Below are 20,357 nucleotides of genomic sequence, written 5' to 3'. Positions count from 1 at the left end.
TATTTTGTAGTAAAAATACATATGACGACATTGAACAACTGAACAACTCAGGGTTGGCCTCGGATTCACGAACCTATATCATTTATATATATTAACACATATAATTGTAATCAAATAAGTTCATATATTATATCTTAAATTATATATCTTATATATTTAATTTGTATATATTTAAAATAGTTGATATTTATATAGTTTAATATTATATTTAAAATCAAAAATTTGTTATATGTAAATATTGCTATAAATAATCTTAATATATTTAATTATATGTAATATTATGGTAATTGTAATATATATACTTTTATATAGAAAATATTTATTTGTTATAATAATATTATTAATATAAAAGTAGTAGTAATAATAATAATGATAGTTTTAGTAATGATAATAATAATAATAATAATAACAATAATAATAATAATAATAATAATAATAATAATAATAATAATAATAATAATAATAAATAAAACTACCTTTCAATTGGTTGGATGAGCTATCTAAAAAAATTTATCCTAGCCCGGACTCAAACTCGCGACCTCTCGCTTAACACCAACACACTTAACCATTACACAACTTTCTCTAGTATTTTGATACACTCCTTTAATTAATTTAACCTTACGAAACAAGTGGGCTTTAACATGAGTCCAACATATTAAAGCTTGAAGCCCAATTAACAGATTCCATTTAACCGAGCCCGATCTTATGCCAATTGACTCTGAAATCGATTACCAGAGATCATGTACATCACTTAATCCTTGTCACTTTATCATATCATCATCATCTTAATGGATCACGATATCTTAATCCTAACATCACTAGTTATCATCATCAACACCCATGATCATCATCATATATCTATCATTTTATGTGTTATCGCCACCATCATACATCATAATCACTTCTATCATCATTAACATTACTCTCACTGTCCATCATCAATAACAAAGTATCGCGGTTAACATCATAACTATAATCATAATCTGATTATCAAATCATTAATAATATCCTAAGCATCGCCTTCTTTGTGATCGTAACAGAGACAAGGATGAGTTTACTTTATTACTCCACTATCTTTAATTCATGCATTTTTTTTTATTTGTTTGTGTGGACCTCAGTATAATATGTGGCGAACTCAGCAAATAACCCGTTAACAATATTAATCAATGAACAAAACTTCTCTTACTCCAAAGTTTCCACAGGTTAAAAAAAAAACACAGCCACTAGTTGAAAAGTTTTGGTCCTACCAAACACTAATACATGCAAAATCGCCTAGTATCACTATCAAATGCTTCGGCCAAATTAAAAGGAATTACGTGGCCCAACTAATCCCCCAAAATCTGACTCTATACACATTTAATAATCAAGTGGATTATTTATAAGAATTTTTGTCAGCCACTTGAACCCAAGAAACAAAGAAGTATCACGCATGCTTGTATCAATTTTCTATCATCATTGTATTCTATATTGTATATTGAGTAAATCATGGATTGTGGGGTTTGGTCAGAAAAAGGAAGCATAAAGAAAAGTGAAGTAACCTTTATCATATAATATTATCCTTTCTTCAACTTTTAGGTATATTTAAAAACAGAATATAGCGGCCATAATAACCAACCATCTTGATAATTGGTTGGTTTTGTATTTGAGCACGAAACAAAGCAGGATCGTAGTATTAATTTTGTTTGACAGCAGGAACACAGAAACAATCCGGTGGCGGGTTTGTTGGTGGCTTTCGAACAAGAAGGAAGAGAAAAAGAAGATAGAGTGAAAATAGAGAGATGGTGGTGTTTGGTTTTATCACGAAATATAAACAAGAAGAGAAAAGGTGGCGAGGTTGTGGAGCTATGGTGAGGATAGTTGTCGTGGTGAACAACTGAAACAAAAGTGAGATAGAAGAAAGATATTGAGATGGTGGTGGGTTTGCAATGAACAAACGGGTTTTGTTCTTGGGGTTCTCGAACAACAAACGAAAACGAAAAGAAAAAAATACATGTGGTGGTTCAAAGTGGTGATTTGTAACAAGAAGATGATGTTTAAATGGGTTTACAGTTGAAGGTGATGACCTGTGGTGGTACCCGATGAATCAATTGGAACAAAGTGGTGTTTTCTAATGATGGTGATATGATTTAATGAAGGTGATGAATGTTTCAATGGTGAAGGTAATGATCTATACGACTGTAGGAAGTAGTATTTAAGTGGTGATGTGGGTCGTCCTTCAAACGCAGACATGTACAAGAAATAAACAAAATAAACAAAAGCTGATTCTTGATGGATACAGGTTCAAAGTAAATCGTTTGGTAGTGTTATTTGATTCGATACGTTTGTAATCAGAAGAAAGATAAAGAATTAAAAAGGCGTACGAACTTACCAACTGTAATTGTTTCTTGTGATTGTTTGGAATAAATCTGTACTGGTTTTAGACATAATTCAACATTACCTATAGTATGAAAACGATTGCAAACTGAACCCTTTTCCAATCTGTATTTGTATACGTATAAGATGTTTATATATTTATATACCTGTATATGTATATGTAATCTTGTACGTATCTGTGTATATGTTGTATATCTAATTGCATATCAGTATATATATCTATACTTCCATCTTTAATTGCATTTTATATATTTATGTATTTATATTTATAGATTATAGATTATATTTAATCTTTTAATAACTATAATGATGATAATAATAATATCCTTAATATTTTATCTAGTAGTAATACAAGTAAAATGTTAATATTATTATTAATGATAATAATAATTTTTATTATGAAATATATAACACTAATATTATTTATAGCAATAATATTAATATTAATAGTAATTATATATTATATATTATACCATAACATATCTTAGATATTTACTATTTATCAATTTTATATATTACAATATATATATAATATTACTTATGTATACATATATATATTTATGTATTTATTTAATAACATCTTATCTATTTTGTACATTACGCTATCTATTTAATTCAAATGCTTAGTTGATAATATACTAATTCAATTTATTATATATACTTTTGTTTATATATACATATACATATACACATTTATATACATTTAGTTATTTACAAATAATTGTTCTTGAATTATCGAGAGTAGTCAACGGGTAAATGGATTCATGACATAGTTTTCAAAATTTGGAGACTTAACATTGCAGACTTTGCTTATCGTGTCGAAACCATATAAAGATTAAGTTTAAATTTGGTCGGAAATTCCCGGGTCGTCACAGTACCTACCCGTTAAATAAATTTCGTCCCAAAATTTGAGTGAGGTGGTCATGGCTAATAATAAAAATATTTTCATGACACATACGAGTTGGTAAATAGAGTTTTATCATCATTGTGTAATATGGATAAAACAATTTGATTATTTGAAGAGTACGAATGAAGCTATCACAATAGATTGAAATAGATACTTAACTTTTGACGTAGTCACAGTTGATTTCCGAAATTCAAGGGATTTAAAGAAAATCTTCGAAATCTAAAGATTTGATTTTTCGGCGAATAAGGAAATTAAGATCTCTCTAATTAAATACGGTGATCTGCCTCGATTACTCTGATATTTTCATTATAATTTAAACTCTTCCATCCCAATATTCTCACCATTCCTATCCTTTCTTATTTAGTTCATACATTCAAAAGATTGTGAAAATGCTTGATCCCATTCAAATCCTTGATATTTTCTTAATTATCATTTCTGTCATCCTTCGTTTCAATCTTTCACCAGAAAAACCTGTTTACTTTTACTATTACCTTGGGGTGATACTATTCTTAATTCTACCGTGTCTTTATATTACTATTCGCATTAATATCCATGGTTTGTAATTTCTATGTTGTTGTCAGGTTTTATATCTTCCCTTATGTTTCGGAGCTCTTTGCCTTTTTCTTCTCTTCTCGATCTCTAGTAAAGCGAGTAACGGTCCAGAATTCGTAGATATAGAGTTTAGAATGATTATAATGTTCTAAGCACGAAGGAATGTATTCTCACGATTTGATTGATTAAATTACCAGAATCACTGAGAATGGAACTATCAAGAATATATTTTCTTGATGTGTTCAGAGGTGAAGTAGAATGAAAGAGTTGTGTAACATGGCACATGATGAGGGTGAGATCTGTGAACCCTCATCACATTTCATTAGAAACTCAGCATGACTTACTGTAATATAATCGCATTGGCCAAGCGCCATTATATTATACTAACTCATGCTTCAATTCCCAACACTTCTCCACAGTTCATTCATAATTTATACTTAGATTTTACAGAAGTTTCCAATATAATGAAATACAGAAAACACGATGAGGTAGATAATTTAAGACAAGAATATTTATGAAAATATCCTCAGAAATATCGAAGATATTTATGATGATATTTTAGAATTTCTAAGTTCGAAGGTTTATGAAGAAAAAAAAAATTCCGCAAGATTTTAACATGACTTCGGAGCATGATATTCTCTAAAGATTTCATCGGATCCAGAATTACCTGGATTCTTTGAATATAGGGTTTGGTCCTTGTATTTGTCCTTGGTCTCCTTCATAGTTAGCTCAATCTGTTTTTCAGAACCAAATTTTCCTATCGAGCGTTCCCAACACTCCATTCTTTATTATCAAACTCTTGGCCATTTAGGCCATCTACAATTTTACCGTTTCCTCTGCATTTAATGCAGCCATATCTGAATCGTCGATTATCAATCCGAGGTGGTTTCAGGAGAATTGTGTTTTTAGATGATTAAACGCTGATGGCAATATGGTGGATTATAAAAGGTTCCCAGGTAATAATAAAAGAGCACATATATATATCAAGGTTATAATAAGGTTGTTTCAGACGAAAAGTCGAAGTTGACTTGCTGGAGCTGTGACAAAATTTGTTACTTTGAAAGGGATTACCAAATTATTTTGGGTAATAATAACACTAAAGGAAATAGCCCAGCTACGTGCTAAACGTTTACTCAGGTTCCAAGAGTTTTTCAGGTGCATAACTATATGCATAAATCTTTCATTCCAAAGATGAAGTGCGGTTGGTTCATCCTCTCTATTGAGGTGTTTTCAAGAATTACAAAAGGTTTGAACGCTGATTGTAATCGTCAAGATACAAATGAGGTTTAAGATGAAACCAAGTGGCAAACTTGAAGAATTGTTTAGTTTCATATGTTATAATCAATATTTTAATTCATTTTAATTGTCCAATATTGGTAGTCCATAGTTAGCAGTTCAATACTTCATATATAGTTTAATATATAACATTCGAATTAATTAATACGTATCGTGACCCGTGTACATGTCTCAGACTCGATCACAACTCAAACTATATATATTATTGTAGAATCAAACTCAACCCTGTATAGCTAACTCAAGCATTACTGCATATAGAGTGTCTATGGTTATTCCAAATAATATATATAGATGCGTCAATATGATATGTCAAAACCTTGTATACGCGTCTCGATATTTAAAGTGCGTAAAATAATTACAGAATTTAAATGACGATAAATAAAATTGCGAGAATATAAATTGCGATAATTAAATTGCGATAAAAAAAATGTAATACGGAATTAACAGTTAGCTAGAAACAGTTAGCTAGGATTTTGTTAGCGTGAATTCTTAACAAAATTCCTCATAGTTAATTTGCCTGTTTCTAACAAATTTTATTTTGTCAAATGTTTTCTTCATTATGCCACTTGTTGGATTCTGATAGGTCAAAATCCAAATATGAAATTGAAAGAAAACGGTTATTCTGCGATGAACGGATACGTATATCTATGGATGTAAGTAGGATAGTAAATTTGTAGTGACCCGAACTTTTCCATGTTTATATATATTAATTGAGATTGATATTTACATGATTAAATGTTTCCAACATGTTAAGCAATCAAACTTGTTAAGACTTGATTAATTGAAATATGTTTCATATAGACAATTGACCACCCAAGTTGATCGGTGATTCACGAACGTTAAAACTTGTAAAAACTATATGATGACATATAAATGGATATATATATATATAGTTAACATGATACTATGATAAGAAAACATATCATAAAGTATATTAACAATGAACTACATATGTAAAAACAAGACTACTAACTTAATGATTTTTAAACGAGACATATATGTAACGATTATCGTTGTAAAGACATTTAATGTATATATATCATATTAAGAGATATTCATACATGATAATATCATGATAATATAATAATTTAAAATCTCATTTGATATTATAAACATTGGGTTAACAACATTTAACAAGATCGTTAACCTAAAGGTTTCAAAACAACACTTACATGTAACGACTAACGATGACTTAACGACTCAGTTAAAATGTATATACATGTAGTGTTTTAATATGTATTTATACACTTTTTAAAGACTTCAATACACTTATCAAAATACTTCTACTTAACAAAAATGCTTACAATTACATCCTCGTTCAGTTTCATCAACAATTCTACTCGTATGCACCCGTATTCGTACTCGTACAATACATAGCTTTTAGATGTATGTACTATTGGTATATACACTCCAATGATCAGCTCTTAGCAGCCCATGTGAGTCACCTAACACATGTGGGAACCATCATTTGGCAACTAGCATGAAATATCTCATAAAATTACAAAAATATGAGTAATCATTCATGACTTATTTACATGAAAACAAAATTACATATCCTTTATATCTAATCCATACACCAACGACCAAAAACACCTACAAACACTTTCATTCTTCAATTTTCTTCATCTAATTGATCTCTCTCAAGTTCTATCTTCAAGTTCTAAGTGGTCTTCATAAATTCCAAAAGTTCTAGTTTCATAAAATCAAGAATACTTTCAAGTTTGCTAGCTCACTTCCAATCTTGTAAGGTGATTATCCAACCTCAAGAAATCTTTGTTTCTTACAGTAGGTTATCATTCTAATACAAGGTAATAATCATATTCAAACTTTGGTTCAATTTCTATAACTATAACAATCTTATTTCAAGTGATGATCTTACTTGAACTTGTTTTCGTGTCATGATTCTGCTTCAAGAACTTCGAGCCATCCAAGGATCCATTGAAGCTAGATCCATTTTTCTATTTTCCAGTAGGTTTATCCAAGGAAATTAAGGTAGTAATTATGTTCATAACATCATTCGATTCATACATATAAAGCTATCTTATTCGAAGGTTTAAACTTGTAATCACTAGAACATAGTTTAGTTAATTCTAAACTTGTTCGCAAACAAAAGTTAATCCTTCTAACTTGACTTTTAAAATCAACTAAACACATGTTCTATATCTATATGATATGCTAACTTAATGATTTAAAACCTGGAAACACGAAAAACACCGTAAAACCGGATTTACGCCGTCGTAGTAACACCACGGGCTGTTTTGGGTTAGTTAATTAAAAACTATGATAAACTTTGATTTAAAAGTTGTTATTCTGAGAAAATGATTTTTATTATGAACATGAAACTATATCCAAAAATTATGATTAAACTCAAAGTGGAAGTATGTTTTCTAAAATGGTCATCTAGACGTCGTTCTTTTGACTGAAATGACTACCTTTACAAAAACGACTGTAACTTATTTTTCCGACTATAAACCTATACTTTTCTTTTTAGATTCATAAAATAGAGTTCAATATGAAACCATAGCAATTTGATTCACTCAAAACGGATTTAAAATGAAGAAGTTATGGGTAAAACAAGATTGGATAATTTTTCTCATTTTAGCTACGTGAAAATTGGTAACAAATCTATTCCAACCATAACTTAATCAACTTGTATTGTATATTATGTAATCTTGAGATACCATAGACACATATACAATGTTTCGACCTATCATGTCGACACATCTATATATATTTCGGAACAACCATAGACACTCTATATGTGAATGTTGGAGTTAGCTATACAGGGTTGAGGTTGATTCCAAAATATATATAGTTTGAGTTGTGATCAATACTGAGATACGTATACACTGGGTCGTGGATTGATTCAAGATAATATTTATCGATTTATTTCTGTACATCTAACTGTGGACAACTAGTTGTAGGTTACTAACGAGGACAGCTGACTTAATAAACTTAAAACATCAAAATATATTAAAAGTGTTGTAAATATATTTTGAACATACTTTGATATATATGTATATATTGTTATAGGTTCGTGAATCAACCAGTGGCCAAGTCTTACTTCCCGACGAAGTAAAAATCTGTGAAAGTGAGTTATAGTCCACTTTTAAAATCTAATATTTTTGGGATGAGAATACATGCAGGTTTTATAAATGATATACAAAATAGACACAAGTACGTGAAACTACATTCTATGGTTGAATTATCGAAATCGAATATGCCCCTTTTTATTAAGTCTGGTAATCTAAGAATTAGGGAACAGACACCCTAATTGACGCGAATCCTAAAGATAGATCTATTGGGCCTAACAAACCCCATCCAAAGTACCGGATGCTTTAGTACTTCGAAATTTATATCATATCCGAAGGGTGTCCCGGAATGATGGGGATATTCTTATATATGCATCTTGTTAATGTCGGTTACCAGGTGTTCACCATATGAATGATTTTTATCTCTATGTATGGGATGTGTATTGAAATATGAAATCTTGTGGTCTATTATTATGATTTGATATATATAGGTTAAACCTATAACTCACCAACATTTTTGTTGACGTTTTAAGCATGTTTATTCTCAGGTGATTATTAAGAGCTTCCGCTGTCGCATACTTAAATAAGGACGAGATTTGGAGTCCATGCTTGTATGATATTGTGTAAAAACTGCATTCAAGAAACTTATTTTGTTGTAACATATTTGTAATGTAAACCATTATGTAATGGTCGTGTGTAAACAGGATATTTTAGATTATCATTATTTGATAATCTACGTAAAGCTTTTTAAAACCTTTATCTATGAAATAAAGGTTATGGTTTGTTTTAAAAATGAATGCAGTCTTTGAAAAATGTCTCATATAGAGGTCAAAACCTCGCAACGAAATCAATTAATATGGAACGTTTTTAATCAATAAGAACGGGACATTTCAGTTGGTATCAGAGCGTTGGTCTTAGAGAACCAGAATTTTGCATTAGTGTGTCTTATCGAGTTTGTTAGGATGCATTAGTGAGTCTGGACTTCGACCGTGTTTATTTGAAAAATGATTGCTTTACAAATTTTGTTGGAAACTATATATTTTTAACATGTGAATATTATGTGATATATTAATCTCTTAACGCGTTTGATATTATGTGATAGATGTCTACCTCTAGAACAAGTCCCATTGACTCACCTAATAATAATGAAGAGTCAAATGTAAATTGGAATGATTCGTGGACTGATTCACAAGTTCCCGAAGAGGAACCGGAAGAAGAGTCGGAACCGGAAGAAGAATCGGAACCGGAAGAAGAATCGGAACCGGATGAAGAAATAGAACTGGTGGGGAAAATAATAAAACGGTTAAGTAAAAGAAAATCCTCAACCAACCGACCAAGGTTAATTATGGTCAATGGTGTTTCCGCCAAGGAAGCAAAATATTGGGAGGATTACCAATTCTCCGATGAATCGGATTCCGACGAGAATTCCGATGATGTTATAGAAATTACCCCAACTGAATTTAAAAAGGCAAAAGAAAATAATAAGGGAAAGGGCATAAAAATAGAGAAATCTAATTCCAACCCCGATGAACTTTATATGTATCGTCAACGCCCGAAGTCCTTAAGTTGTAACAATGACCCGGGAACCTCTAAACCACCAGGTTTTTCTAAACCAATGTGGACAACGACGGCTCGTATTAGGGGAACATCATATATCCCTAGAAACTTGGCAAAACGAACCAAAACTGAAGAAGAAGAAACGAGCGAGTCGGAATAAGATAGTTGTAGTCGTATGGTGTAATATATGTAATATAGTGTTCTTATGCTTTATGATATATGTAAAAATTGCTTGTATTAATAAGTATTTTTTTTATGAATCTAACTCTTGTCTATTTTACAGTTTAAAAACACAAAATGGATAGACAACCCAATATTTTAAGAGACCTACCCGGAGACATGATTGATGAAATCTTGTCTAGAGTCGGCCAGAATTCTTCGGCACAACTATTTAAGGCGAGATCAGTTTGTAAGACATTCGAAGAACGTTCCAAGAATGTCTTGGTTTATAAGAGACTTTCGTTTGAAAGATGGGGGATATCACATTAGGAAACCCATAAGTTACGATGTGTTTACTTTGACGCATATATTGCGGGGAACCCAAATGCTATTTTACGCAACGGGTTAAGAAATTATTTTGACTCAATATATCCGAATATTGGACTTCGTGATTTAGAAAAAGCGGCTAACATGCAACATAAAGAAGCATGTTATGCTTACGGATTAGTAATGTTCGCTTCTCACCAAAGTGAGAACAAGAACATCGGGCTACAACTATTAAACAAAACGTTTCCACAAGTGACGGAGTCGGTAATTGGGGTAAGAAATGAGGTTTTTAGATTATTACGGGACTGTTGGACATTACGTAACCCTCGTCCCTTTGATGACGTTACAACACGCTGTCTTATCAACGGCCATAACGGTTATGTTGCACAAGACCAAGGATGGGAAGTAGTCCTAGTAAAACCAGAATGCATGACTTGTTTCTGGACGTATGAATTACGTGTCTTTATTGCCTTTGCTGAACGACTTGTGTACTAGCTAGAATTGTCTTCACAACTATCTTGTATCAAAGTTATTGTGTGCTATATTTCATGCTTTATGTAAAATAAGCGGTATTGTAAGTTTATAAAATATTGTATAAAAGTTTGAACGCGAAATATTATTATAATCAGTTTTTCATATAGAATTGTAGTAGTTGAATTGTATATTAGCTACTAAGTATGAACTTAACGGGTAGGTACTACCCGAATTTAAACTTATAAAACGCTAATATGAAGAAAAAGCTTTTATAAATGAGTTCATATTATGCTACGAAATACTATTAACTACTCTTAATATTCTGTATGATTAACTTGTTCCATTTAACTATTTTGAAGGAAATGGCACCGACTACTCGACACACCGTGAATATGAATGAAGAGGAATTCCGTACTTTTCTAGCTTCAAACATAGCCGCAGTACAGGCTGCGCTACATACCAACAATAACCTTGGATCTAGCAGTACAGGAAATCGTGTAGGATGCACCTACAAAGAATTCACTGCCTACAAACCTTTGGAATTTGATGGAACCGAAGGACCGATCGGATTGAAACGGTGGACCGAGAAGGTCGAATCGGTGTTTGCCATAAGTAAGTGTACTGAAGAGGACAAAGTAAAGTACGCTACGCATACCTTCACAGGTTCTGCGTTAACATGGTGGAATACCTATCTAGAGCAAGTGGGACAAGACGATGCGTACGCACTACCGTGGTCAGCATTCAAGCACTTGATGAACGAGAAGTACCGTCCCAGAACCGAGGTCAATAAGCTCAAGACAGAACTTAGAGGGTTACGAACCCAAGGATTTGATATTACCACGTACGAAAGACGATTCATAGAATTGTGCCTATTGTGTCCGGGAGCATTCGAAGATGAGGAAGAGAAGATCGACGCGTTTGTGAAAGGATTACCGGAAAGAATCCAAGAAGATATAAGTTCACACGAGCCCGCCTCCATACAACAGGCATGTAGAATGGCTCACAAACTCGTGAACCAAATTGAAGAAAGAATTAAAGAACAGACTGCTGAAGAGGCCAATGTGAAGCAAGTCAAAAGAAAGTGGGAGGAAAACGGTGATAAGAATCACCAATACAACAACAACAACAATTACAACAATAATCGCAACAATTATCCCAACAATCGCAACATCAATCGCAACTACAACAAACGGCCCAACAACAACAACAACAACAACAACAGCAACTACAACAATCATCCCAACAACAATAATAACCGCAACAACAACAACAATCAGAAGCAGCTATGCCAAAGGTGTGAAAAGAATCACTCGGGGTTCTGCACCAAATTTTTCAACAAGTGTAAAAGAAATGGTCATAGCGCGGCGAAGTGTGAGGTCTACGGACCAGGGGTTAATAGAACGAAAGGAACAAATGGTGTCGGAACGAGTAATGGCGGAGCAAGTAGTGTCGGAGCAAGTTATGCCAATGTAGTTTGTTATAAATGTGGAAAACCAGGCCACATTATTAGAAATTGCCCGAACCAGGAGAACACGAATGGACAAGGCCGTGGAAGAGTTTTCAATATTAATGCGGCAGAGGCACAGGAAGACCCGGAGCTTGTTACGGGTACGTTTCTTATTGACAATAAATCTGCTTACGTTTTATTTGATTCGGGTGCGGATAGAAGCTATATGAGTAGAGATTTTTGTGCTAAATTAAGTTGTCCATTGACGCCTTTGGATAGTAAATTTTTACTCGAATTAGCAAATGGTAAATTAATTTCAGCAGATAATATATGTCGGAATCGAGAAATTAAACTGGTTAGCGAAACATTTAAGATTGATTTGATACCAGTAGAGTTAGGGAGTTTTGATGTGATAATCGGTATGGACTGGTTGAAAGAAGTGAAAGCGGAGATCGTTTGTTACAAAAATGCAATTCGCATTATACGAGAAAAAGGAAAACCCTTAATGGTGTACGGAGAAAAGGGCAACACGAAGCTACATCTTATTAGTAATTTGAAGGCACAAAAACTAATAAGAAAAGGTTGCTATGCTGTTCTAGCACACGTCGAGAAAGTACAAACTGAAGAAAAGAGCATCAATGATGTTCCCGTCGCAAAAGAATTTCCTGATGTATTTCCGAAAGAATTACCGGGATTACCCCCACATCGATCCGTTGAATTTCAAATAGATCTTGTACCAGGAGCTGCACCAATAGCTCGTGCTCCTTACAGACTCGCACCCAGCGAGATGAAAGAACTACAAAGCCAATTACAAGAACTTTTAGAGCGTGGTTTCATTCGACCAAGCACATCACCGTGGGGAGCTCCTGTTTTGTTTGTCAAGAAGAAAGATGGTACATTCAGGTTGTGTATCGACTGCCGAGAGTTGAACAAACTTACCATCAAGAACCGCTACCCACTACCGAGAATCGATGACTTATTTGATCAACTACAAGGCTCGTCTGTTTATTCAAAGATTGACTTACGTTCCGGGTATCATCAAATGCGGGTGAAAGAAGATGATATTCCAAAGACTGCTTTCAGAACACGTTACGGTCATTACGAGTTTATGGTCATGCCGTTTGGTTTAACTAATGCACCAGCTGTGTTCATGGACCTTATGAACCGAGTGTGTGGACCATACCTTGACAAGTTTGTCATTGTTTTCATTGATGACATACTTATTTACTCAAAGAATGACCAAGAACACGGTGAACATTTGAGAAAGGTGTTAGAAGTATTGAGGAAGGAAGAATTGTACGCTAAGTTTTCAAAGTGTGCATTTTGGTTGGAAGAAGTTCAATTCCTCGGTCACATAGTGAACAAAGAAGGTATTAAGGTGGATCCGGCAAAGATAGAAACTGTTGAAAAGTGAGAAACCCCGAAAACTCCGAAACACATACGCCAGTTTTTAGGACTAGCTGGTTACTACAGAAGGTTCATCCAAGACTTTTCCAGAATAGCAAAACCCTTGACTGCATTAACGCATAAAGGGAAGAAATTTGAATGGAATGATGAACAAGAGAAAGCGTTTCAGTTATTGAAGAAAAAGCTAACTACGGCACCTATATTGTCATTGCCTGAAGGGAATGATGATTTTGTGATTTATTGTGATGCATCAAAGCAAGGTCTCGGTTGTGTATTAATGCAACGAACGAAGGTGATTGCTTATGCGTCTAGACAATTGAAGATTCACGAACAAAATTATACGATGCATGATTTGGAATTAGGCTCGGTTGTTTTTGCATTAAAGACTTGGAGGCACTACTTATATGGGGTCAAAAGTATTATATATACCGACCACAAAAGTCTTCAACACATATTTAATCAGAAACAACTGAATATGAGGCAGCGTAGGTGGATTGAATTATTGAATGATTACGACTTTGAGATTCGTTACCACCCGGGGAAGGCAAATGTGGTAGCCGATGCCTTGAGCAGGAAGGACAGAGAACCCATTCGAGTAAAATCTATGAATATAATGATTCATAATAACATTACTACTCAAATAAAGGAGGCGCAACAAGGAGTTTTAAAAGAGGGAAATTTAAAGGATGAAATACCCAAAGGATCGGAGAAGCATCTTAATATTCGGGAAGACGGAACCCGGTATAGGGCTGAAAGGATTTGGGTACCAAAATTTGGAGATATGAGAGAAATGGTACTTAGAGAAGCTCATAAAACCAGATACTCAATACATCCTGGAACGGGGAAGATGTACAAGGATCTCAAGAAACATTTTTGGTGGCCGGGTATGAAAGCCGATGTTGCTAAATACGTAGGAGAATGTTTGACGTGTTCTAAGGTCAAAGCTGAGCATCAGAAACCATCAGGTCTACTTCAACAACCCGAAATCCCGGAATGGAAATGGGAAAACATTACCATGGATTTCATCACTAAATTGCCACGGACTGCAAGTGGTTTTGATACTATTTGGGTAATAGTTGACCGTCTCACCAAATCAGCACACTTCTTGCCAATAAGAGAAGATGACAAGATGGAGAAGTTAGCACGACAGTATTTGAAGGAAGTCATCTCCAGACATGGAATACCAATCTCTATTATCTCTGATAGGGATGGCAGATTTATTTCAAGATTCTGGCAGACATTACAGCAAGCATTAGGAACTCGTCTAGACATGAGTACTGCCTATCATCCACAAACTGATGGGCAGAGCGAAAGGACGATACAAACGCTTGAAGACATGCTACGAGCATGTGTTATTGATTTCGGAAACAGTTGGGATCGACATCTACCGTTAGCAGAATTTTCCTACAACAACAGCTACCATTCAAGCATTGAGATGGCGCCGTTTGAAGCACTTTATGGTAGAAAGTGCAGGTCTCCGATTTGTTGGAGTGAAGTGGGGGATAGACAGATTACGGGTCCGGAGATTATACAAGAAACTACCGAGAAGATCATCCAAATTCAACAACGGTTGAAAACCGCCCAAAGTCGACAAAAGAGCTACGCTGACATTAAAAGAAAAGATATAGAATTTGAAATTGGAGAGATGGTCATGCTTAAAGTTGCACCTTGGAAAGGCGTTGTTCGATTTGGTAAACGAGGGAAATTAAATCCAAGGTATATTGGACCATTCAAGATTATTGATCGTGTCGGACCAGTAGCTTACCGACTAGAGTTACCTCAACAACTCGCGGCTGTACATAACACTTTCCACGTCTCGAATTTAAAGAAATGTTTTGCTAAAGAAGATCTCACTATTCCGTTAGATGAAATCCAAATCAACGAAAAACTTCAATTCATCGAAGAACCCGTCGAAATAATGGATCGTGAGGTTAAAAGACTTAAGCAAAACAAGATACCAATTGTTAAGGTTCGATGGAATGCTCGTAGAGGACCCGAGTTCACCTGGGAGCGTGAAGATCAGATGAAGAAGAAATACCCGCATCTATTTCCAGAAGATTCGTCAACACCTTCAACAGCTTAAAATTTCGGGACGAAATTTATTTAACGGGTAGGTACTGTAGTGACCCGAACTTTTCCATGTTTATATATATTAATTGAGATTGATATTTACATGATTAAATGTTTCCAACATGTTAAGCAATCAAACTTGTTAAGACTTGATTAATTGAAATATGTTTCATATAGACAATTGACCACCCAAGTTGATCGGTGATTCACGGACGTTAAAACTTGTAAAAACTATATGATGACATATAAATGGATATATATATATATAGTTAACATGATACTATGATAAGAAAACATATCATAAAGTATATTAACAATGAACTACATATGTAAAAACAAGACTACTAACTTAATGATTTTTAAACGAGACATATATGTAACGATTATCGTTGTAAAGACATTTAATGTATATATATCATATTAAGAGATATTCATACATGATAATATCATGATAATATAATAATTTAAAATCTCATTTGATATTATAAACATTGGGTTAACAACATTTAACAAGATCGTTAACCTAAAGGTTTCAAAACAACACTTACATGTAACGACTAACGATGACTTAACGACTCAGTTAAAATGTATATACATGTAGTGTTTTAATATGTATTTATACACTTTTTAAAGACTTCAATACACTTATCAAAATACTTCTACTTAACAAAAATGCTTACAATTACATCCTCGTTCAGTTTCATCAACAATTCTACTCGTATGCACCCGTATTCGTACTCGTACAATACATAGCTTTTAGATGTATGTACTATTGGTATATACACTCCAATGATCAGCTCTTAGCAGCCCATGTGAGTCACCTAACACATGTGGGAACCATCATTTGGCAACTAGCATGAAATATCTCATAAAATTACAAAAATATGAGTAATCATTCATGACTTATTTACATGAAAACAAAATTACATATCCTTTATATCTAATCCATACACCAACGACCAAAAACACCTACAAACACTTTCATTCTTCAATTTTCTTCATCTAATTGATCTCTCTCAAGTTCTATCTTCAAGTTCTAAGTGTTCTTCATAAATTCCAAAAGTTCTAGTTTCATAAAATCAAGAATACTTTCAAGTTTGCTAGCTCACTTCCAATCTTGTAAGGTGATCATCCAACCTCAAGAAATCTTTGTTTCTTACAGTAGGTTATCATTCTAATACAAGGTAATAATCATATTCAAACTTTGGTTCAATTTCTATAACTATAACAATCTTATTTCAAGTGATGATCTTACTTGAACTTGTTTTCGTGTCATGATTCTGCTTCAAGAACTTCGAGCCATCCAAGGATCCATTGAAGCTAGATCCATTTTTCTATTTTCCAGTAGGTTTATCCAAGGAAATTAAGGTAGTAATTATGTTCATAACATCATTCGATTCATACATATAAAGCTATCTTATTCGAAGGTTTAAACTTGTAATCACTAGAACATAGTTTAGTTAATTCTAAACTTGTTCGCAAACAAAAGTTAATCCTTCTAACTTGACTTTTAAAATCAACTAAACACATGTTCTATATCTATATGATATGCTAACTTAATGATTTAAAACCTGGAAACACGAAAAACACCGTAAAACCGGATTTACGCCGTCGTAGTAACACCACGGGCTGTTTTGGGTTAGTTAATTAAAAACTATGATAAACTTTGATTTAAAAGTTGTTATTCTGAGAAAATGATTTTTATTATGAACATGAAACTATATCCAAAAATTATGATTAAACTCAAAGTGGAAGTATGTTTTCTAAAATGGTCATCTAGACGTCGTTCTTTTGACTGAAATGACTACCTTTACAAAAACGACTTGTAACTTATTTTTCCGACTATAAACCTATACTTTTCTTTTTAGATTCATAAAATAGAGTTCAATATGAAACCATAGCAATTTGATTCACTCAAAACGGATTTAAAATGAAGAAGTTATGGGTAAAACAAGATTGGATAATTTTTCTCATTTTAGCTACGTGAAAATTGGTAACAAATCTATTCCAACCATAACTTAATCAACTTGTATTGTATATTATGTAATCTTGAGATACCATAGACACATATACAATGTTTCGACCTATCATGTCGACACATCTATATATATTTCGGAACAACCATAGACACTCTATATGTGAATGTTGGAGTTAGCTATACAGGGTTGAGGTTGATTCCAAAATATATATAGTTTGAGTTGTGATCAATACTGAGATACGTATACACTGGGTCGTGGATTGATTCAAGATAATATTTATCGATTTATTTCTGTACATCTAACTGTGGACAACTAGTTGTAGGTTACTAACGAGGACAGCTGACTTAATAAACTTAAAACATCAAAATATATTAAAAGTGTTGTAAATATATTTTGAACATACTTTGATATATATGTATATATTGTTATAGGTTCGTGAATCAACCAGTGGCCAAGTCTTACTTCCCGACGAAGTAAAAATCTGTGAAAGTGAGTTATAGTCCACTTTTAAAATCTAATATTTTTGGGATGAGAATACATGCAGGTTTTATAAATGATATACAAAATAGACACAAGTACGTGAAACTACATTCTATGGTTGAATTATCGAAATCGAATATGCCCCTTTTTATTAAGTCTGGTAATCTAAGAATTAGGGAACAGACACCCTAATTGACGCGAATCCTAAAGATAGATCTATTGGGCCTAACAAACCCCATCCAAAGTACCGGATGCTTTAGTACTTCGAAATTTATATCATATCCGAAGGGTGTCCCGGAATGATGGGGATATTCTTATATATGCATCTTGTTAATGTCGGTTACCAGGTGTTCACCATATGAATGATTTTTATCTCTATGTATGGGATGTGTATTGAAATATGAAATCTTGTGGTCTATTATTATGATTTGATATATATAGGTTAAACCTATAACTCACCAACATTTTTGTTGACGTTTTAAGCATGTTTATTCTCAGGTGATTATTAAGAGCTTCCGCTGTCGCATACTTAAATAAGGACGAGATTTGGAGTCCATGCTTGTATGATATTGTGTAAAAACTGCATTCAAGAAACTTATTTTGTTGTAACATATTTGTAATGTAAACCATTATGTAATGGTCGTGTGTAAACAGGATATTTTAGATTATCATTATTTGATAATCTACGTAAAGCTTTTTAAAACCTTTATCTATGAAATAAAGGTTATGTTTGTTTTAAAAATGAATGCAGTCTTTGAAAAATGTCTCATATAGAGGTCAAAACCTCGCAACGAAATCAATTAATATGGAACGTTTTTAATCAATAAGAACGGGACATTTCAAAATTACTGTTGAATCAGATTCGAAGAATGTACAGTGTAACTTACTAATGTGAAATCTAAATATTCCTTGGGTATTACCTACCCGTTAAAATATTTTCATCATTAACAATTTTGTACGAAAGAATTTTTTTAATTACAATCTTTATGAAAAGATATATAGATATATATTTCCTTCAGATGTAATCATAGATTTAATGAGTCGATATGATATTAAAATCATTTGATTTACCATTAGAACAAGAATATATAATCTCTAAAACAATAGAGATTACATAATCGCCATGTCGAACGAAGATAAAATAGATAGAACGATACGTAGTACGATGTTTATACTCGAGGTACAGAATGAGATGTTGAGGCGCGTGGTGTGGATGTTGTTGTTGGTGGTACTACTGGTGCTGTTACTGATGGTACTGTTGGTGCCGATGATGTTGCTGAAGCTGGTAAATTTTGCACCATATTTTCCAAGGCTACAATTCGGGCGCGAAGCTCGTTGACTTCTTCTATTATTCCGGGATGATTGTCGATCGGAACGAGACGATGAATAAGATTTAGAATTTGAGATAGTATATAATCATGACGAGATATTCGGGAAATGAGGGTGAAGATGGTGTTTCGAACTGGTTCACCGGTAAATGCTTCAGATTCTTCGTCAAGAGATGAATTTGGTTGATGAAAAGGGTCACCTTTTTTTTTTGTCTCCAATGATTAAGTAGGCTATGAACCTATCAGATGAATTGGTTGATTCATTCTAGTGACACTGCTTTCGGAGCCTAGGTGAACATCCATGTCGGAATAGCTGTCGGGTTCCGAAGAACTTGCACTAGTGACGAGTTCCATTTCGTACGATTGAGTAAAGGATTTTTCGATAGGAAATGATTTTCGAATATTAGATGATATTCTAACTACATAGAATACTTATATATATCATAAAGATTTCGCAAATTACGGAGAAAATTTCGAAAGCTGTCAGGCAAAGGTAACAGTAACAGATACGTTAAGATATGAATTTTGTCTATACATTATTCATGCAATCAATGCAGTAAGATGTGTCTAGTCTAGGAATGATAAGCAGGTAATTTCCTAAGGATAATAAGTAGATAATTTTCGACACGAATGATAAGCAAAACTTTTGACATGCAGACACGGTCGAAGTCCAGACTCACTAATGCATCTAAACAACTATTAGTTAGACACACTATTGCAAGACCTGGTTCGCTAAGACCACCGCTCTGATACCAACTGAAAGGACCCGTCCTAATCCATCCGGACGAAGTCCATATCGATTATAAATGATTCACAACAGTTGATTAGATCGCGAGGTACTTGACCTCTATATGATACATTTTACAAACACTGCATTCGTTTTTGAAAAGACAATCTTTCATTACATCAAAAGTTGACGGCATGCATACCATATCATAATATATCTAACTATAATTGACTTAATAATAA

Source organism: Rutidosis leptorrhynchoides, chromosome 10 (genome assembly GCF_046630445.1).
Source record: "Rutidosis leptorrhynchoides isolate AG116_Rl617_1_P2 chromosome 10, CSIRO_AGI_Rlap_v1, whole genome shotgun sequence".
In the NCBI taxonomy this organism is placed as follows: domain Eukaryota; kingdom Viridiplantae; phylum Streptophyta; class Magnoliopsida; order Asterales; family Asteraceae; genus Rutidosis; species Rutidosis leptorrhynchoides.
The sequence above is the reverse complement of the archived record's forward strand: the minus strand, read 5'-3'. Positions refer to the sequence as shown.